This window comes from Lampetra planeri, chromosome 44, assembly GCF_965212315.1.
Source record: "Lampetra planeri chromosome 44, kcLamPlan1.2.h2, whole genome shotgun sequence".
NCBI lineage: Eukaryota > Metazoa > Chordata > Hyperoartia > Petromyzontiformes > Petromyzontidae > Lampetra > Lampetra planeri.
Window position 1 is genome coordinate 9,646,595 of NC_136150.1, and position 23,278 is coordinate 9,669,872.

At 45.5% G+C, this 23,278-nt stretch overlaps 1 protein-coding gene and 1 long non-coding RNA gene across 2 annotated transcripts in view; both read left to right on the forward strand.

The window, feature by feature from the left end:
- Nucleotides 1-23,278, forward strand: part of LOC144732921 (cAMP-dependent protein kinase type II-alpha regulatory subunit-like) — a 99,606-nt gene that overhangs the window by 31,084 nt on the left and 45,244 nt on the right. The window lies entirely within an intron of this gene.
- Nucleotides 18,593-22,663, forward strand: LOC144732923 (uncharacterized). Its single transcript, XR_013588265.1, has 2 exons — nucleotides 18,593-20,370; nucleotides 20,950-22,663. It is a non-coding gene; the product is annotated as an uncharacterized LOC144732923 (long non-coding RNA).

Here is a 23,278-nt window from a genome sequence, read left to right on the forward strand (position 1 = left end):
ACACACAACAAGAGCCTGTTCCATCGGTGAGCCAGATGGCCCAACGGTAGAGCGAGCGGCTCACAATTTGGAAGATGCAAGTTCAAATCCTAGTTTGGTTCTCAATTCAGCCGAAGCATCGCTCCCTTGTCCATACAATAAGTTCCACTTTATGGTGACGTCAACAGAAGTTACCCTCCGGAAGACTCACCCCTGCCTTAGAAATGTGAAATTTCCAACACTTGCGTCGGGGTTCGTAAACATGGTCATTCTGAGTAGGAAATCACTTTAACCTTTTTTTATTTGACCCATGTAATCCATGAGAGAGAGAGATTACTTACTGCCTGGCAGAGAATACAACGTTTTTCAGGCACTCCTCTGGGATTCCTGGGTAGCTATCAGAGCTGTAAGTGTGAATGACCCCACGGAGAGAGGCTCCACTTTATGTTTTGTAATTGCTGCACATAGCCCCATGCAGGGGATCCAAGGTGTCATGGTTATGAAACCACCTGCAACTGCACTGCAAGTCTCTATCAGGTTGCCGTTAATTAGTAGCACCATAAACAAGCAGACGATAGTACGCCTCCTTCCCGGGCAGTGGTGGCTCATGCTTGTAATCCCACACTATGGATCGCACAAACGTTGTGAAACTCCCTTCCCATGGGTGTCGAGGAGCCATACCCTTGTTCGCCAGGAGAACGCAGTGCAACAAGTGGACTAATTGCCATCTGCTTCCATCTGTACAGGGATAGTGTTTTCTTTCGCACGTGTGTGGGTTTTGTTTGGGTGTTCTGATTTCCTCCCACTTGTATAATAAACACCCATCATTAATTGCTTGAAAACATCTTTAAAATAAAAAAAGAATGCAGGATCCTCCTGAAAAAGGTTCCCTTGACTCAGTGTGGCTTTCCCAGATAATTCAGTAATTATTATATTTTTATCCTTCCCAAATCTGCACTGCCACAAAATAAGTAAAAAAATTATGACAGCCTTTTGTCAATCCACTGTTGGATGATGACCTCACTCCCTACACTGTGTCAGTCGTGGAGAATATACATAACATAACAAACAGAAAAAAACACCTTTCACATGCCCATTCCTCCACATGAAAAATAAAGGTATTTTTATTTGTATACAGCCCATGAGCCGCACGGCCTTCTAGGAGTGCATAAGTCTGGAGCTGTTTCGACATTCAGTGTTGCATCAGCAGAGTCAGGCTTTCTTTAACCAATGCGGGTGAACTGCCAGATGTTCATAGTTGAAAGGAGGCGTTTAGTTATTAGTGTTACTTATATTTGCCACGATGGTGCTGTTGGTTATCTTCTGTGACGCTAAACAGGACAGTTTTCATGCAATATTGTTGATTAAATATAGTTGCTGTCAGTTTTGCTGTTTAACGCAGGCTTTAACAACCCTCTCTCCGACGACGATGTGCGTTTTGCACATTTATTGGCTACCCAGATCTCTTCATGCCACTGCTGTGATTTTTTACGTGAATATTACTTGTGGAGTGTGTAAATAAATGTCCCATGAACACCGTGTCCCACTATTGCCGGTCAAACAAGCCACCAGAGTTTCTTCCCGTCGACGAGAGCACCTATCCAAAGGACAAAATAGTCTGCGTAGCGAAACGGTATATCAAATAGTATGCGGAATGACCGTGTTAGGGGGAATAGTTAGGTCACGCCGAGACACTGGGTGAAAAAGCCACAGTGTAATCCAAGCCTGTATTACTGGTAATAAAAATGTATAATAGGCAATGTTTTGGGGAATGGTCCTTCTTCATAGTACACAGCTCATGTTATGAAGAAGAGCAATTGCATGAAATATTTTTTTCTCTTAAGGCCACAGTGTTATTGATGAATGCTTTGGCTTTTTGCTACTGGTATAAGTAGCTTGCCAGTTCTTGTAGTAAATATTATTAAGGGTATAGTCATCAATTGCGCAGTCATTTATTCTGACAGATCTGGTTCCACTTGGCTACTGTGGTTTTTTAACATGCTTTGATTTCTTGAACTCGTTGGCATAGATTAGTGGCCTTTGAATAAATGTGCCTGCGGACAGTGCTAGGAATTAAGACAGAAGGAGGAAATGGTAAGAAACTTGGAGGTTAGGAATATAGGAGGCTGCAGTGGGTGGGATACGTGTGCAGGGTGAAGAAGATCAGGTTCCTGAGCTGGGCAGTGGAGTGGCACCCAGAAGACCTAAAGCAAGATGGTTGTGTGGATTGTAAGAACGATCCTTGAATGTTTGGTGCTCACCCTTCAACAACTACAGTACCTGACAGAACGAAGGCATTAACCCTTTCCCGTTCCCATGACGTGCGCGTATATGTCATTGGAACTCAACTGGAATAAAAACTAAAGTAAAATAACTTTATAAAATTACTTTAATGATACCGAGGCTCCCATGAGATCATGCGGGAGGGCGTGGCACAGTTTGGCGCCAGCTATCAAAGAGTGTAGTCGTGTCGCTACAACTATCTGCAGTGAGTACAATATCTTTAAAAACAACTGCGCTATGCCTCTCTAGGGCACCATGGTGGTGAGATGTTAACTACCTCGTTTGGTATATATGAGGTCGTGGGTTCGATCCCCAGCCTCACTCCTGTATATTTGGAGTTTGCATGTTCTCCTCGTGGTCGCGTGGATTTTTCTTTTGGTCCTCCGGTTTTTCCCTCCACATTTAGAATCAACATGCATTTAGAGTATTTAGCTGCTATAAATTTCCACCTAAGCCACTTCATTGAGTTATCATTTTTTCCCAGGTCGCTTCTAAAAAAAAGTTATAGAGCTCAGTGGGCCTTACCTGGTAAAAAATATAGTTTTTTCGTTTAGTTTTTAAATAAAATAAACGCTGAACCGCTTGCTCATTCCGAGATTCAGCAGTGAGCGGGACCACCCTGCAACTTGCAGTCTCGAAATAGGAAGAGATTAACAACCAAATGTGTTGGCAAAAGGATTGGTCACAATAAACTCTTGACCTTTGGGATAACCATTCCTAATTGACGGATGTTTTATATAGTGAATATATCTCGTGCTTTTAAGAATTTTTTTTATTGCTGCTCTTTAACTCACAGCAGGGGAGGTCGCACCATTCTAAAACCGTACCAAATCAAATTAATCATCTCATGACAAAGTGCCGAGGGTACAATTAGAGTAAACCGGGGGGGAGGGCGGCGGGTGGGGCAAAGACACCCAAGTAATTAAATTATTATTTTTTATTAACATCGCATTCGTCGCTGTAGTCTGCGCGCAAGCAAATTGGGATCGCAACGCGTCGCTGGGATACGTGCTTCGCGTGCGTTTGTTTCTTCGTCTGTTCGCCGCTTCGATTGAATCTGTTCCCCCCCCCCCCAGCGGACGAGAAGGCAAATTACGACAATTTCCCCACTCGCAAAAATAATTATCCTCCGCAGTGGCAGCACAGCGCCCCCCCCACTCCCACCCCACCCCACCATGCAGACGCATGTGATCTCTCACAGGGCGCGGCCCTACCCACCCGTACGTCAAACCGATAGCACGCTCATTTTCCTCGAATCGCGGCGGTGAAGGTAAAAAATATTTAAGGTGCAGCCCTACAATTGCTTGCCCATGCCACTGCTACCGGAATGAGCTTTCGCTTAGAGCAGGGGTGGGTAACCTTTATTCTGCCAAGGGCCATTTGGATATATATAACATCATTCACGGGCCATACAAAATGATCAACTTAAAAATTAGCCCGTTATATTTGGTCAAACATTTCATTAACTCGCCCCTAATGCGATGGCTGGAACTGCTACTCGTAACTGCTTTCCAGGTTTGCTCCTAGATTTATTGAATTTCGAGTCCCGCCTGCGGTTGCCTTGGCAGGGCCAGACCAAATGATTTCGCGGGCCTCATACGGCCCGCGGGCTGGACGTTCCTCACCCCTGGCTTAGAGGAGCTGTGGAGAGCTTTTCCAGAGCGTACTCCTTGCCTCGTTTTCTCCACATTGGCCAGATATCTCAGAAGTGGTGGGAGTAGTATACCCACAATTTTCCCACCACACGTGGCCAGCCTATTGACTGTGGCATGCCCATTCATACTGCTGGGTGGATAGATGCGGGGAGGTTTTGGAAACGTGCCCAGTGTTTTGAACTGGCGATCTCTGGATTCCAAGTCGAGTATGCTGACCCTGTGTGGTTCAATGCTAAATCATTATCTTATGGCATGATCTAGCCACTGCTGTATGAAGGTCTTCCCACATTGTCACTATGTCCACATGGTCCTGCCACGCCACAGTCCGTCTTGCTGCTCCGCATGAGCCGATCCCTTACGCTCCTTCTCCTCTGTGATCCTCGTCTCGGCCGATTTCGGGAGAGTGTCCCTGGGGTTTGGTCCTTGAGAACGAAGTCCAGCTTGCTTCAAATGTCTCCCATTTTCTCTGCTGCACATGTGATGGGGCTCAAGATTGAAATGAGCAAACAAAGGTAATAAATAAGTTCGCTAAACAGCTGAAGGAATCTGTAGGAGCAACAGGGCTAGAAAACACAGCTGAGTGTGTGTAACCAGGGCAACTATTGAAGGTTGACCGCGATCAAATTAATAGTAATAATTTCAACTTTTGTTCACGCGCCACACATTCAGTCGCTTTCATAGAGAGAGAGAGAACGTGACTCGGAGGCACGAAGAACCACAGACTTGCGGGAAGGTTGCAGCCAGGCATTGCCAGTGATAAAAATCCCCCTGAGCTCTGTGGTCTTCTATGTAGTCATAATCATCGCCATTTCCTCAGGGTTCGAGGATGACATCCATCAGGTTTGGTTGTGGCTCTTGAGGTTGGCTGAGCAGTCCAATTCTGGATCTGCAGATCTTTGGGCATTGGGGGCAAGCGGTTCCAGATGGAAGTGGAATCCTCTTCATATTCAGGTATAATTGATAGAGTAATGAGTGTTTACATGTGGGAGAAAACCGGAACACTTGGAGAAACCTCACACACGTGCAAGGAGGCAACAATCTATCCCGTACAAATGGATCAGATGGAGTCCACAATTTGGTCTACCACCTTCTGGCAATGTGATGAAATGAAAAGGTGGATGGATGAAGGTTGAAGAGCACTTTTGTGAAAACTGAACATAGTAATGGAAAGCAACTTACCTGCTTAAAGATGAAAGCTTGTAATCGATGTGTAATACCTGCGTTGGCAGGGGAGAAGTATGCAAGAAAGCATGGAGAGGTACGTGTTTGGAATTACATTGAGAGACGGAAAGAGTGAACCCATGCATTAGAAAACACACAAGTTCGAGACGTTATGTTGACTCTTCAGAAAAACAAGCTGACTTTGGCAGGGCAACGTCACCAGAGACTTAACGACGGAGTTGCAGCCAAAGGTTGGGAATATGCCTGAGAGCATGGCTTCCGTGGAGATGGAGAAATAAAATTAGATGACATGCAAGAGCCAAATTGGTTGTTCCATTGCAGGAGCGTGAGAGACACCCAGCAGTGGGTTAAACATGGCTGATGATGATTATGAGTGCACCTTTTTAACAATTGCACTTTATCTTTGACCATTCTAGTGGTTTGTACAACCACACATATCGACAGGAGCAGCTCTCATCGGTTTTGTATCAGCGCAAAGTGGACAGGCCACATTCGACGTGGTCCAATGTAACGGATTATCCTCGCACGGTTGTCTTGGAGACGCGATGTTAATTTTAATTCAGATCGCCGGATACTTGCATTGTCTGCAGCCGCTCGTCCAACGACGGCAAAGCGAGGGAGGAAGGAGGTGGCCGCTGTTTTTTTTCACAAATAATGACAGAGACGTCGTGTTAAGCCCTCGTTATGGAAATGAACGCAGAACACGCGGCCACTGCTTTGTGCGCGAATGACAGGGAGATGGATTAATTGGTGTGCAACTTGTGAATATATGAATAATAATGTTTGAAGTCAATTTTATACGTAGTCTTTCACGAGAAATGTTATGATTCTTGAAAAAAATATTTGGGTTGGTTAACAAAAAGAATGTGTTGTAAACCCTCCCCCACCTGACATAGTTGATTCATAAAAAAGTGTCACGTGAATCGATCGTGCCACATTTATTACTCTCGAGATCTGAGATCTCAAAAGGACTAAGCTCCAGTTAGCAACTTGAGGATGCTGGATATATTCTCCAACTAATCGTCGTTACCCATTTAAATCTTGCGAGATTACTCTCCAACAATAACACCGGTGGTGCTGCTGAAGCAGTGATGAATGTGGCACGTTGGATTATCGTGACACTTTTATTAATTTGCTGTGTCGGGTGGAGGTGGGGGTTGCGACACACATTATTTGAACGACCTAACCCCAAAAAACCCATTTATGAATCATAATAGTAATTAATTTCTTCAGAAACCCTTCCGGAGTGTTGCTCATCTTTATTTCAGGAGAATGCTGAATTGGAATAATTCCTTTTTAACATTAACTTTGCATGTGGGAGGAAAACAGAAATCCAGATGCAACCCACTGCACATACAAAGGGGACAGCACTCAAAGGTCCACACAGACGGGTTCATGAAACCCGCTTGCCGTGCCACTATCTCCTGGCTACCTCGCAACCCAGTGGAATTGTTTGTTTCACAAATATCTACGTGATGCATCAATCCTAGTCTTCAAAGTGCTAGATCACAGGAATTGGTTGGTAGAATTAAAGATGTCTTATTTCATGCTTTTACCATTGATCTTTTTAACTGCCTGTGGTCAGGCGAGACCCCATTCAGAAACAACATTTGTTTCTGTTTTAGAACACCACTGGTTATATTTATCACATTGTCTCAGCTAGGTTTAATATATTTAATATTGTGTGCGTGTGCTTGGGTTGTTTTTTTTACCTGGGTTGCAATAAACTTTCAGATACTGGTTTTGCTCCCACAATGTTGCAGACCGTGCCCGTTCTGCCAGCACGGTGGCTTAATTACTTACTCCACGCTCTGCTGCCTCTGGGTTTCTTCCCTAATGCACCCACTGTGTGCTGAATAATCAATTTGGGCCCTTGTGCAGAGTCCTCTACAAGGCCTCGTGGCCACGCTCAGTCTGCCCACAGGAATGACCCCAGAACCGGCAGCAGGGCTCAGGGCCCGCGTTTCCACTCTGCTGGTTAGTGCTGGTTGGGGAAGGATGAGGGGTGTGGGGTTTAGGACTGGTGAAGATATAATTCGCCACTGATGTTTTCCACAGCCAATAATTGTACTCATGTGGCTGGGTTCATGGCACAGTGTGCTATCCACTTCTCCACTGACCCACATGATTCAGTGTGGTCAAACAGCTTCTGTGATCGACACAGCTTGGGAAAACCTTCATGCCCCCTGTGAATTGACAAAGGGTTGTAAAATTAACTAGCATAGAATAACTTTCGAAATTGCCGAAAGCGACAGATTTCACAATATCAGCAGAGCCGCACATTGCAATTGTGATCAGCTCCACTCCTCAAGCATTTGCCTGACATCCTTAAGGGATTTTTCTTATCAGAAGGTGACCGGGTGACTCCAGAGGTCAAAGCTGAGAACCATTATGGCTGAGATCCTGAGTTCTCGTGCATGCAGCTGTCTGTTATTAAACTAGATTCTAAGGTGGTGTAGTTAGTCAGTGGTCTGAACCCAGTCACCAATGATAGCCCACAAAATCATTATGTAAAATGTGGTTAAATCTGCATGTAATTGGGGCAAATTCGAGCTTTGAGAGTTTAAATATTGGTTTGCCTGTCACGTGGCAAAACACTACTCTTGGGGGTGGGGAAAGCGCTGCCCCTTACCGTGGGGATCAGAGATCACTTGAAGGGGATCTCAGAGGTAGCTCTGCAATATCTACATCTGTGGGCTATTCTCCCAGCACGAGGGGGCTTGCACTTCCCTGCGAGTGTAGATTATTCGTCTCATTTCGCGATGCTGATAGCACAGTCTGGAAAACATTGGTGGGAAGGTTGGTGGCGGGGAAGGGGTGGGTGAGAAGGATCTATCTCCTCAACACAACCTCCACCGTCCTTCAGCTGTGCAGCTGAGCAAGCAGTTTGCATTTCTGGCTCTGCCAAATGAATTGTCAATATAGGGCTAATCCTTTATGCAATAGGTGCAAAACAATGTATACGATCTGCTATTCCCCTTTCCCCACGCCAGTCGCTGTCAACCTATGAGGCGCAAATATTTAAATGATGAGAAAGTCATCCCTACAGGAGGACTAGTGCCAGCCAGAAAGCAAACATTTTACAACACACAAAGATGTACAGCATTGCACAATGCGAGAGGTTTTGTACTCTGCAGTGCGCATAGTTGCGTGTTGTTAAATCAACCTTACCATCAGGTATTCATGGTTAAATTATTTGGCATTAATTTTGTAGACTTTCGATACGAGCACTTCTTCTCTTGTATGGTTGATGTAGATGCAGAGCAACGACTATAATTTCACATTCAGGTGGTCAGGCCAGATAACTGCATCAAATGTAGCCCTGAAATTATACCTGAAAATCGATTATGTTCTATGCATAATTTTTTTCCTTTTTAGGATAAAACTGAAATAGATCATGATAGAGTGCATGAGACTAAGGATATTAACATGCACAGAGAGTGCAAATGTGAAGAAAAAAACACAAAAGTCAAAGGCTTTTGGGGCCAGTGCTGTGCCAGAGGGCACCCACAAAGAAGGGCGGCACGGCGCACGAGGGGGATGGTTGTGGCCAGAGCCATGCACGATCGGCCACCTTGGTCTCGCCAGTGTTGATATATACACACACCGCACCAGGTACTCATGTAACACCGAGTTGACCTAGGGGAGGCTGTGCACCGATTATGATATCACTTGTAAATTATGTTACTTGTGGACGGGAATTCAAGTTGGGTGGCTGAGTTAATTAGTACAGTGTGCTAAGCAATGCACCACCACTCCAGTAGAGATAGGCCACGTAGAAAGTATATGAATGAAGCAAACATTGCCATCGCAACAGGACAGACACTGCGAGTGACACGGTCGCGTAGTGGTAACACTTGTTTCACAGCAAGAAGGGCCTGGGTTTGAATCCTCACTCGAGCACGTTTCTGTGCAGAGTTTACATCTTCTCCCTCTGTTTTGCTTGAGTTTCCTCCGAGTTCTCTGCTTCCCCTCCCCCCTTAGCTAATATATATTTAATGTAACTGGTATTGGGCGAACATCCCGGTGCTAAAAAAACAATACGTGGAAATTACTCAATTGGTATTACACGTAGCAACGTCACCCCCTTATATCTAGAGGTGTATTCTTTATTCTGACCCGCCCCTACTTGACATCTGTAAAAAGAGCCTCATAGCTCATTGGATTTCTCTGGGATAAATGCAGATTCTGATTCCGATGCTGCAAGAGGAGTTGCAGGATCCTTCTGAAGGAGAGTCGAAATGCTCGGTGATGTTTTTTTTATGGTAATCAAGTCTAACAATGAAGATAAAAACTAGATAATATAAATGGGACGGATGGAACAAACACTGCAATAGATATTTATTTCCAAATCGGTTTGTAATTTGAATTGTGGCATTTCATTGAATTGGAGGGTTGGGGAGGGGGAATTGGTAACGCATGCGACATGCTACACATGAGAAACCTTGCCTAATCTCAGGAGAGAGTCTGAGATCCAGACATAGGATCTCAGCAATACCTGGCTCGGTGCTCAAAGGGGCATAACATTACAGCACTGAGCTGGCCCAGCCCCCTCCAATGAATTCATTATGTTTGAACTTGCAGTAGTCCTATAACAGCAGCAGTACAGTGACAACTATGGGCTACGTTGTGGGCAGCAGAGGTCAGATGAGACTGGAGACGTTGTCTTAGAGGCAACACGGTTTATTTATAAACTTTAAACAGGACCCTGCGGGGTGGGCTGGTAGGAATAATACTAATACCGGTACAGGGATATCGACCGCACACACACGCGCACACACACACGCACATACGCGCACACACGCACATACACGTACACACGCACACACACGCACACACACCGCACGCACACACACATACACACACATGCACGCACGCACACGCACACGTAATGAAGTTGTGTTGCTACGCTTCCAGTTCGCCGTGAATAACGATCCGAAGCCCAATAGCGCCCATTCATCACGCCGCTCGAGTGGGCCGGACACGCATACACGCACGCACACACACGCACACAGTCACACATATACACACACGCACGCACACACGCACACACAGACACGCACACACACGCGCATACACGCGCATACACACGCACACACACGCACACACACGCGCATACACACGCACACACACACGCACACACATACACACACGCACGTACGCGCACACACGCGCACACACACACGCACCTCTCACCTGCAAGGCAGCGGTCGCCGCTTCTCCTCCCACATCTCTCGTCGCGGCAGCTGTAACGATGGTGCAAGTTTGTTTTTATCATCAATTCCTCCTCCACCCCTCCCCGCCACTGTTCACCCACCAGAATAAATGAGTTCGCCCATAGTCAGTCGATCAAAAAGTTTCGCCGTGAGGCGCCGGAAGTGACGGCCATCTTGTTTAATTCACAGATCGCAGGGGGAGCGGGCGGCCATCTTGTCGGACAGGGTCATGCCAAGTGTTTGCAGTAGGGGGCGATGTTGATACACGGACGGACGCATTCATCTATTGGTGGTCTGGTCCACTTTGTTCCTACCAGTACAAGACTCCCCTTAACTCCCACTATCTATGGAGGTACAGCCTCCGGGCTAGCGTGCCCTCACACTGGGTTAACCTGGCTCTCAGCACTCCGGCTATCTTTGCTCTAGGGGAGGCTAACTGACCCGACCCAGCCAAGGTACGGGTCCTGACCACTGGTCCGAGCTCGTCCCCGGCCCTTACAAGGACGTCGGGTCCCGTGGTCCCAGGACCCTAGCTAGGTTGGTCTTCCTTTTTGGTCTTCGGAACACTGCCCCGAGCTGTGCTTGCGGGTGCCCCTTTTATACACCTCCCGGGGACTCTCCGCCCCCGGTACCGCCCCCTCTCTGGAATTTTCCAGGGGACTCTGGAAGAACCCCTCAACCCCTCACCTGGGGTCTGGGGGGGGAGAACCTGGCCCCTTAATGGTCTGGCTCTCCCTGACCTTCCCAAGCTCAGGGTGGCACCCCCTATGGGCCTGTTCCCGCAACTGCAGGTAAGTGTATATAGGGACGGCATACCATGTGCATTCCCGACGCCACACTACTATGCATAGGCGGAAAATGGTATTCTTATAAGCACCACTTGCTCGATGCATGTTCCATGAAGGCAAGAATCAATATCAGTCAGTGAATCGTTAAATGGTTATGTCCCTATCATCTGTTCACTTGAACTTCTGTTCACTGAGACGGCGGGTGACTGTGCGTCTGTGCTCCCCCATCTTCACCGAGCTGCGGTGAAGTATGGTGAAATAACCCCTCTCCCACCCGTGGACCTGCACGTCATGGGGAGGCCCTCATCCAGCAGTGGACAGACAAAAGCGCCATTACATGTACAGTAATGCTCGGAGTGTTAACAAATATTGACCTCCACTCGACGATGGATTATCGCGATTCCATTCAAGAGTCGATTTCGTTATTAAACATAGCAGTGAATTCATCGCCAGCAGAAATAGTTTTCTTAGTATTCGAGGTTTAATGATGCATTGATTCAATATTGATTCTTAAGCTCATGCTTTAACTCATTTGAAGCTTTAATAATCAACACTAATTGATGACTCATTACATCCATTCTAGATTTGAAGCTTTCGTGACTGCAAGGATTCATATTCTTAGGTTTTTTCGGTAAAGTCACGTAGGTAAAACATTAAAATTAATAAAAGTAAAATAAAATACAAATCATGACGTTTCGGAGGCAACACAAGCTTCTCTCTTCAGGTGGAACCGTCACAGCCACGACAGCTGTATCAAGTAAATGAGAGATTACAAGAGCTACCACTCCGTATATATAATGGTTGGAGAGGGGAAGGGCCAAGTACGGCACACTTTTTATTAATATGGTAAGGTGAGGCTTAAGACTAAGAATCGACTGCATAACAAAAGGCTGAGCCTTTGTTATGGAGAGGTACGGTTTGTGACTAAGCCTGGCCTACATAACAATAGTGTGAAAAAAGAAACAACTAAACATGGTAAAACAAGCCTGGCTGTCTATAATAACCTGTAATAGTTGTCTGTCAAATAAGATGGTCCAAATAAGTGTAGTTAAATCTTTTTTGCATGGTTAATCACATCTTTCCAATGATTACTCAGTTTGTAACCATCATCACGGTTGAAATTATGTCTGTGTTTGTATATTTGTATGGCTTCGTGTACAAACCTTTGATGGTAGCCAGGAGGTTTGCAGAGCACCTTGGTCTCGGAAAAGACAATTTCATGAGAGCCCACAGAGTTGTAGCAATGATCGGCAACGGCCGAAGAATCAGTTCTGCCGTGTTTCAGATCTGACTTGTGCTCGCGGACACGATCAGAAACATGACGTTTCGTTTCTACAATGTAGCAATCACCACAACTGCAACTCAATTTGTAGACTCCAGGATACTGTAAGTCAGGAACGACATCCTTCACAGATGGAATCAGATCACGGATTGTATGTACTGTACTGAATCGGACTTGGATCTTATGTTTGTTTAGAATTTTGGAGATCTTTTTGGTCACGCCTGCTATGTATGGTAACGTGATAGTTTTGGTCGGAGTTTCATGTGGCTGTTTCTGTGTGGTGGGAGAAACAGCTTGGCGGATAGTGCGGTCAGAGTATCCGTTCATCCTGAGGGCCCGATGTATATGTCTTAATTCACCGGCCAGGTGGTGTTGGTCAGAAATGCCATGGGCTCTGTGGTATAGTGTTTTGATGAGATAATTCTTTTGAGATGAGTGGTGGTGGGAATCCGGTTTCAAGTAGGAATCTGTGTGGGTGGCTTTCCTGTAGACAGAATGTCCCAAGGATCCGTCAGGCCTCCTCTCAAACAGAATATCCAAGAATGGTAGTTTACCATCTTTCTCCACTTCCATGGTGAATCTGATGGATGGGTGTCTAGAATTGATGTGGTCCAAGAAGTGGTTCAATGCTGGGAGGCCATGTGGCCAGATGACGAAAGTGTCATCCACATACCTCATCCACAGGGAAGGACGCAGGGTGGATGTCTGGATGGCGTCTGATTCAAACTTTTCCATGAACATGTTGCTATAACTGGTGACAAGGGGGAGCCCATAGGGGTACCCTCATTCTGTTTGTAGAAGGTGCCATTCCAGGTAAAATAGGTGTTGGTGAGGCAATGCCTAACCAGCGCAGGTACATCAGAATTCAATCCATGTTGGACTTAGTCCTCAATTATTTTTAGGGTGTCCGGTACTGGGACTTTGGTAAACAAAGATACTACATCAAAACTGACGAGGATGTCATCAGGAGATAGTACCATGTCCTTAACCATAGAGACTAATTGGGTTGAGTTGAGTACTGCCGAAGAGGTCTTGCCTGTGAAGGGAAGCAGAGTATCTGATAGAAAACGGGCTAGTTTGTACGTAGGAGAGTTTATCGTCGACACGATGGGTCGTAGCGGGGTGCCTTATTTATGGATCTTGGGAAGACCATAGAGTCTGGGAGGTCTAGCCGCCGATGGTTTTAGAGAGGGACGTTTGCTTGGTTCGATAAGGGAAGTCGAACTCGTGATGATACTGTTGGTTTTTGTCGTTAGGCTTTTAGTGGGATCGTTTTTAATTTTGGAGTAACTCCCATCATTAAGAAGGTCCAGGATTTTGTTGTTGTGTAGAGGTGTAATTGTGTATGGGAGCGGATGGCCAACAAACACAAGGGGCGTGGTTAGGGCCGTACACATAGGAGGTGCTCGCACCGACGTCCGCACCTGCATCCCCCACGGGCCCCTCCCGGGGGGGCCGAGTACTATAAAAGGTGGTGAGCCGGAGGGCTCGAGGTCGAAGTATCAGCTTTAACCAGCGAAGACGGAAGACCAGCTAGAATAGGCCCCGGAGCTTCCCTGGCTCGCTGTCCTTGTAAGGGCTGACCAGGGCTAGCCGGTGGCGTGGCCCCGAGAGCCCAGACTGACGAGCAGGTCTGGGGACTCAGGGTGCCGGATCCCAGCTTGACCAGGGCTGGGACAGGTAGCCTCCCTTAGCTCCCTAGTGGAGGACTTGGGCTTAGGTTAGCGGGGCTTAGATGTCGTGTCTCCCTGTTAGCCGAGTAAGGGGACGTTACCCCTTAGGTCCTGTGTATACTCGTTAACTGTATACAAGTTGTGTTAATAAATAAGTGTGCCTCCGATCCCGTCGTCAAGCCTCCTGAGTACTTACTACAGTTGTATGAATCTTTATCCATGATGACCGTGGCATTGCCCTTGTCTGCCGAGAGGATGACTATATCATCTCTCTTTTTTAGGTCCGCGAGTTCAGAGCGTTCGTTTTTGCTGATGTTACTAGTGGGTTTCTTAGCATTCTTAAGAATAGTAGCTATTTCAGCTCTTGCTACATCCGCATGGATGTGTCCTATGCCTCTGAGGGCTACATCAATCTGAGAAATCACATCCTCTACTGGTATATATTTAGGGGTGACGGCGAAATTTAGTCCTTTGGCCAGTACCGTTTTTAGATTGTCAGAAATTGGGATGTTACTCTGATTAATCACGGTCTTGTTAACATCCAGCTTTGCGATGTGTGGCTCTAGTTTCTTCTTAGATAGGAGGGTGAATTTGGAAATCAGGTTAGCTTTGCATTTGGCTGACATTGAGTCAGCAGAAGCAGAAGTCATGTTATCAACGTGGTTTTAATCGGAAGGTGACATTTTTTGTGTTAACATTAAATGTGTTTGTAAGAGAGTCTTGTCTAAATTATCGAGTTCAGATCGCAGTAACCTTATTCTCTCCGAGATTAGTGATAGGCTAGCTTTAAATAAGATCTGTTTAGAGTTCGGTGAGGACACAGCAGCGGATGTGAGTGTGAAAGCGATGGGTATTACCTTGTTATCTCGGCATCTCTTGAGGAAGGCCAGCGTCTCGAGAAGCTGTGACTTCTTTTCTCGTTGTCTGTTAAAAACTCTAACAGATAGGTGGAATTCCTCCCCGTGATTTTTTTTATTTTACTTTTATTAATTTTAATGTTTTACCTACGTGACTTTACCGAAAAAACCTAAGAATATGACTCATTACATCGTTTAAACTGGTAGGAAAAACATTCTGGGGGTTTTATAAGAAAGAGAGAAAAATAAACGACTAACTTTTAATGTAAATTACGTAAAACTATGCCACTAGTTTGCAATTAGCACAAATGTTCGATATTTAAAGTAATTTTTTCCGTGGTAGTTATTAAAGCAAATGTTAACACGGAGGTATTAATTAGGGTCCTGTCAAAGTCTGGCGGTGTACAAGGTGGCTATTCTCCACACTTCACTCTGTCGTTTAAACCCATACACCGCAATTGTTATATCTGCGGTTAAGAGAAAGGATGTTTGCTTAAACCACATCAAAAGCTTTCTTTTACTGGGAGCGGCATTAACTTGAGATATAAATTTTGTCTACGACAGGCCAAGTTATGCCAGCGACTGAATCTCAGCGGGCCTGATATTTTCTGAAACACGAACATTGTTCAAACGACTGGGAAAGAAAATAATGCAGTTAGCAAGGGGTTTAATGATGCACTGATTCACGTTGATTCTGAATCTCATGATACATGATGCATTGAAAAACTTTAGAATCGGAAGAGCTAAGCAGGTTTGAGCCTGCATACTGGTTGCGGTTGGGTGACTTCCGTGCACAAATAGGTTGCTGTAGACTGATGCGTGCCAATGGTAGCGGAGGGCAATGTCGCCAAAGGCATTGTTGTAATCTACTTCAGTGCTCCCAAATCTATGCTGCCCTCACTTTCCCCAACTTTCACTGACCAGCGAACATGGTCATTTCTTTCCCATTATCCGTATGGTGCGGAGAGATCTTCATCCAGCGGTAGATCGGCAGGGCTGTATGTACGTGTAATCTTAAAGTTCTGTGCGTGAGAGCAGACCCTAATTTCCTGAGCTGTGGTTAAGCTGTGCCCATCATATTGCTTCACATTACCAGGCTTGAAATGATTCCCCTTATTGAAATCGGTTCTTGCGTTCACGGCGATGAAGTGATTCGCGCATATGAGAATCGCTGATTTTTTTTTGGATGCAAACTCGACAAAAAAACAACAATGAGCATCCTCTATAAATTAGACTGTAATAACCCTAGCGACCTTGGCGTGGCACTGGGTTTGACTATACGTTACACCGAGTTAAAACAATAATGGAAATAAATAAGTAAAGCAAACGAGTGGGTAAGAGGGAGTGTTTTTTGTGGGTTGTTGTGGTTTCACTGTACGCGGGCCTCTCGCCGGGTAATTTACAAGACCGTGTGGGATGGGAGCGGACTGCAGCCCTCCTATCTAATCCCTCGTGTCCCCCCCTTACGGCCCAGCTCTTCGGGGAACATTTCACATTCCCCGCGTGCTGATCTCCAGTAAAAACGGCTCCCACAGTGAATGAAATTACTGAAAGGGGTGGACGATTGGACGTTGGTGAACGGTGGGGTGGAGTGGTAGCACGGTACGTTTATTCATACGTTGAACTTCTTTCGCACCGTACATAGCCAACCGTGCTGATCGAAGGTGCGGGGAAAGGAGAACAAACTAAACACCAAAAGCAGTTCTAAGGAAATCATTTAAAATCTAGATTTAAAAGTGCATAGCTCCGGCGGTTTTCTAATATCGGAAGAAAGAGCATTGCAGATGGACGCAGAAGCGGCATCTGAAAGCACACGCTGCGGTGACCATCTTTGTTCGATGGCTCGCCAGGTGGTTGGCACGCTCGCTACGAGTCCGGTGATGGTCACCCTTTTGATCCCAGCTTAAACACAGGCAGCTGAGACCCAATTTGAACCTACTCTCATCTCAGTCCGACAGCCTTGATTTAATTTGAGTAACGTTAATAAATCATTGTAAATGTACTGTATTAATTGATTGTATGTTATAAATATAACAATGTGTTTTTGAGAGGGCGGCTAACATCAGTGGCGAGTGATATCTTAACCGGTCCTGGGCACAGTGCACTAACCCCCTTCAAGATATCACTCGAACAACATTTTATTCTCACACACACGACTCAATGCATGTAACATGAACATGAAAATAAATTTCAATCCGCGAATCATTAAAATATTTTTTTCCATATCGGTCGCCTTACCGTTGCCTTGAGTCAACAAGTCGCTCTTTTCTAGGATGCTTGTTCGGCATTCCAACGGCCACTCGGTAGCCTCGCAGTCCGGTTCGTGAGCCGAGCCCCGGATTTCACAGCAGCCTGCGAGCTTCACCCAAGCCCCATTGGCACACTTGGCGACAGAAGCAGCCGTGAGACATCCCAGGATCTCCACAATAGGAGAGACGCGTCCCATTCATGCTCTCTGTCGCGTAGGTTACCTTCAGGGCAGAATTTTGTCTGGAGAAACAGAAGGGCCTTATTATTTTTTTTATACAATGGAAAGTTACTCAACTGCATCCTTCATTGTCCGGTACACATGTCCAAATGGCCTTTGTGTAATTATTATTCCTAACAGGGATTAAACTTGTTTTAGTGTTCTCATTATCCTGCTGCTATCTAAAGTAAAATTGACACAAGTTTGACTCTGTTGAGCTGGTGGTCCGAAACAAGGCTGTGTGCATCGTGCGTGCAGTGTGCTGATGTCACGAATCATCCAGGGCACGATGTGAGGATCGATCCGGTGGTCACAATTGTGCCATTTGCTGTCTAGAAATCACGTGTTGCTTTTGTCATCACTGCTCGTCTTTGTTTTGAGCCTGCATGCATGCATGCACCCTTCTGTCTTGACAATTTTTTTCCATTTACAATAGAGGGTTAATATTAGTTTACGGCAGATAGCAGTAGATTGGACAAGTGCCGTTCCAAGTTTATTCTGTTTAATAAGGTGAGAGCTTAAGATATCAGGATAAGTTTAAATTGAAAGAGTGACCTGGGACACCAAAATGGCAAAAGGAAAACAAATCAAATAAAGTACAGCAATGAAGTAAATTGACATCAGCGCAAAAAACAAAAAGAATAGAAAATATTTCACAAACCATAAATCAATGTGAAATCAAAGTAAAGGTTTAATTCCAGCAGTGCAAATCGACTTGGGCAGATCACCTCCAGATTGACCACAATGCAAATGGCAAAACTAAGCTATGGAAACATTGAATATTAAACAAACAGACATAGGTTGACTATATCACCATTGTGTAAACAAACAATGATACATGTGAAAAGGTAATCGCAAACATACGTAGTCCTCGTAAAACCCTGTCAGGGCAATGTTGCGCATTAGCGGTTAACTGGGCCGGAATGGCGCCAGTGAAAATCCCCAACAAGGCCACGCACAGAACGCTCCGTCTCGCCACGACCTTGTAAACGCCCGGTGATTGAACTGGGCGGCCTCGCTTGAAGGCCGCCCTGCCCCTCCTCATCCCCTGTTCTCATCGTGTTTCCGCCGCCCCGTGTGCTGCACCAGGGAGAAATCTAATTTCCTGGCCGTCACGCGTTCTGCTGAAGTGGTGGGGGACAAAGGGGGCGGTGGGGGGGAGGGAGTGGGTGAGTCCGTGGGCCCCTATTTTTGGGCCGTGAGCCAAGCCCCCAGTAAAAACTGTGAACAACGCTAACTCATCCAAACTGTGCGCCAAAGTGTCCACCCAAGAGGGGGCATGTGGTTTCTACCGATCGGTAGTCCGCTTGTCACCACTCGCCTACAATGTGCTCGCGGTGCGACCAAAACTCCACGCCTAACACTCGCCATGCTCAACGCATTCTGTAGACAGCATTCACTTGCGGGCTGACGAGCGTGGTTAGCGACCTGGACCTGCGATCTAAAAGCACGGTCTCCGGCGTAGGAGATGGAGCTATGGATTGGAAATTTCCAGCAAATCCATAGCTCCTTCTCTGCACTAGCAGTTTCAACAATGGTGCAAGTTTCTTGTATACCCATGCCCCTGTCCACCCAGCAGTATTCATGTTTGCACTGCCTTTTGTCGACTGGCAGGTCGTTCGAGAGTATAAATCCTCAACCACGCATGGAAAACCACACTTTGGTTACAAACGGTTGTGTTGAAAAAAAAGAGAATTGACTTGATATAAACAGTCAAGCGCAAGGTAGTGTTTTGGATCACGTACTGGCGCCAGTGCAAGTCACATCTCACTATAGCCAGAGGTGACAAAGCTAAATCCATGCAGAAAAAGACAGTCTAGTTCAGGTCATTATTTTCACCCTGTCTTAAAGCAACAGATTCTAATTCCCATAGAAGCAAAAATGATAAAAATCCATGTCACTACTTTAAATAATGAAATAAATAGCATCGTCATGGACACATTTTTGTGACACTACATTGACGGTGGTGTGTAAGCAAAAATAACAACAAAACTCTTCTCAGTCGTCATTAAGACTGTTTTAAAAGGAGTTTTTGGCCATTGCTCGTTGCTTGAAACTTCACCGATTGTATTTTGCTTTGAAGAAGAGGCATTGCCACCAAACGTCGCCTATTATACTATATATATATTTATATTTTCCTTTTGAGGCCACACGGTGATTATTGACGACGTTGTTGAATTTCTAGTCGATTGAGTTGCACTGGAGAACCGGGAGTTTGTTGATTGATTTTGGTGGCCAGTTTGATGGGGGCATTGGTGTTAATCTCTTACTTCACAGAGTGGGCCATGTGAAGGCTTACCCTCTTGAGTTTATAGTCATGACGGTCATCTTAAAGTGAAGGGCAAGGTAAAACAAAACACAACTTATTTAAAACCACCAGAGATTTGATGATGAAGACGCTAGGAGGTTTATTAAAAGTGATGAATATGCCAACGAAAAATATTAACCTAAATGTAAACAAATGAGATAGATATCAGCGGGCACAACTAGGAATTATTGAAGATGGCAAAACAAGTAATGGGAGCATGAAAACTGCAAAAAAGGTAAATGATTGGCCAGTCAGTCACAGTCGCCCTTAGGGAGAAAGATAGAAGCATAACACGTGATATTAAATTATGTTTACATAGATTTCTATAGAAAAAGAACATCATACGTCCCGGGAATTAAACCGTGAGAAGCGGAGGAAGAGGTTTTATCTCGGCCTCGCTGTGCGCTGCGTTGCACCGCTAGTCGAGTAGATAACCATGTGTTCAATAAACCCTCGGAGCCAGGATGACCGTCCAACTCCGATCGTCATTTATTGATTGTAACAGGTAAAACTGGTGAGAAAACACAGATACAGCATCTGTTATAATTCGGAAACACCCACACAATGAACACCACAGCATCAGAACATTGTCTCAGATAACAATAGATCCTGGAAGGACCAGGCCCCCACATTACCCCTGAACAACTAGACAAAGGCACAAGCTGGTGCGTTGCATACAGGTGTAGGGGTGTTACGGAGGGGCTGTATACATAGGATCACACAGGAAACAAACACAGTGGGCGGGGCTTCGTGAGTGCACGGGGAGGTGCTCTCAACGACGTCCGCACCGGGCAGCCTGGGGGGCTGACCCGGAGTTGTGATCCCCCGGGGCCCACCCCTCAGCGGGGGGTTTTGGTATAAAAGGGGATGAGCCGGAGAGCTCGGGGAACAATGTTAAAGCTAAACCAGTGAAGACAGAAGATCGTCTAGCTAGAGCCCTGGACTCCCCTGGGTCGCCGCCCTTATCAGGGCCGCGTAGGACCGAGCCAGCGGCGTGGTCCCGAGAACCAGAGCTAGTGCTCTGGGACTCCGGGTACCGTAGCCCGACTTACCAGTGTCGGGCCAGACAGCCTCCCCTAGCCCGTTAGTGGAGGACTAGGAGGTAGGTCAGAGATAGCTAGCAAGTGTGTTCCCAGCTAGCCGGGTGAGGGGGCCGATACCCCCTCCAGTGTTGTATGTCCGCGGTTGTGACAACTGTTGCGGAATAAATACGTGTGCCTCAACCCCGGCGTCCAAGAGTTCTCAACGATACTACACAGGCACATAGTGTATTCATCCCACTGCACCCCAAATGTACAGCATTACACTTAACACTAAACTGTGGATGAGATACTTCGTCATCACTCTCAGGATCGCAACATAGGCACAAGTCTGACTCGACCTACTTAATCACAAGTAACATCCACAATAAGGAAAGTCACAGGCTTCGTTACTAACTAGGCCTCGTATTTACTACAACAACTTAACGGCACCATAAAGGCATTTACATTGCTATAACGATCATTCCAACATTACAACAGCATTTCCAATATTATAGGAATATAAACAACTTACAGATAATGCTTCTTAAGCTCCCACAATGGACAAGTGCGGCTGTGGTCTCACTGAGATGCGATGCGTGCCGCCATCTTGACTTATCTGTGTAATGGCTGACGCCCGCGTGGTACAGTGGAAATCTAACATCGTCACTTCCTGGTCACGTGACCAACATTAGCATCAAAAAACAGGAACTTCCTGTGAACGCACGCTCCACATCTGCCGTGAGGCAAGACAGGTTTCAAGATGTCACAAAATTTGAAATCTCTTGGACCACGTGGTAAAAGTTTGAAACATTGTAAAATAAGCGTGACAAGCTGTTAAAGTGAAATTATCGGGCATTTTTACTTTTTTACACTAGCCCCCCCACCCAACCATGGCATGATGGCTCAATCATTCTTCTGTTCGATACAGGGAGACAAAACTGACTTTAAGAATTACAGACCCATTAGCCTCCGATGATTGCATACAAAGTGCTCGCTGAGGTAATGGGGCTAGAGCATGATATACACTTTAGAGGCCTCTGCAACCACTCAAGCAAGCTGGAATTGGGATTTTTTTTGGTATGATTGACAGCAATTATACTTGTCAGTCGGATTCTAGAAACGGTGTAATGAATATCAGACACCAATTGTGTCTAGTTTTTGTAGACTATGCAGAGAGACATTTGACCGGGTGGAAATTTGAACACGGTGCACATGAATTGTAAATGGTCGATTCTTAAACACGATTCGACATGTGAATCATGAGCATATGAGTTTGATTTTAATTGGCAAAATGATGTGACGTTTTACGCCTGTTGTACACTGCCACGTTTATTTTTTGTACCTTGATTGCTCTTTCCTTTTAAAAGCAGCACGTATTTGTCCAGAAGTGGTGTGCACACTGCGGAGAAGCAGTGGACCGCGTCTGCGTAGCATGGAATGGCAGCTTGTGGAGCTGAAGGATTAGTTGTTTAGACAGACTAAATAAACAAAGCCTTCAATTCTGTTGTCTCGGCTGTCCCTCAGAAACATAACGAGCACTTGGGGACCGACTGCTTATTATTGTTCTGAACGCATTGTGTTTAATACAATACGATAACATTTGCATTTACATTGCATTCCAAATGCGACAGGATCTCAAGATGCTGGTAGAGAAACGGTGGGGTGTGCGTGTTTTAGAGGGAGAGAGCGAGACAGTGACAGTCATAGGCAGAGGAGAAGAGGAAAGGCCTGAGCCTGGACTTGTGCAGGAGCAGGGAGTCAAACAGCCTGGATGGTGGGAGAGGGGATTTCCAGGTTGTTGGTGCAGCAGAGAAGAATGAGTGAACATTGTGTGACGATTGCCCCGGTGGCTGAGATAGAAAACCTCTTGCTAGAATGACAAGTGCATGGTGGGGAGTAGAGTGAGATGAAAGGGAGGGCATTGGGGGAAAGTCCATGGCGGAACTTGGAAGATGGTAAGAAGAGTGATATTGAAATTGATCCCGGGATTGGATTGGGGGTCGGTGGAGTCATTGTGGAATATGGAGGTGGGAGAGGACGTAGACGACAGAGTTTGCATTACAGTAGTTCCTCGTTAATCGCGAGGGATATGTTCCATAGATGTTCGAGGAATAGCATATTTCACGGATAATGATATTGGCCTTCGATAACTTGTGTTTTTTATAACTTACCTTTAATAAATACATCAATAATATGTTAAACATCTGAAATTATCATAGCAAAAAATAAACAAAAAGTAGCTATAATAAACAAAAAGTAGATAATATTAAATAATTTTATAATAGTTTATAAATTAACTTGCCTTAAATTATGATGATATTCTATGATACATCCTTTACCAGTGGCAAAATATAGTAATAGGTTTTTACCCTTTCAACTGGTACAAAAACTGACACCTTTATACAAGGCATCATGTTTGCAATAACCACAACACAAGCAGTCAAAATGCAAACAAAAAGAAACAACTCTGATGATGATAATGACATGCACTGTCCTTGAAGTTGATTGGTCCACACCCGAGACAGCTTTTCCTAGAGTCTAGTCTCCATTGGTGTTGGACCAGATG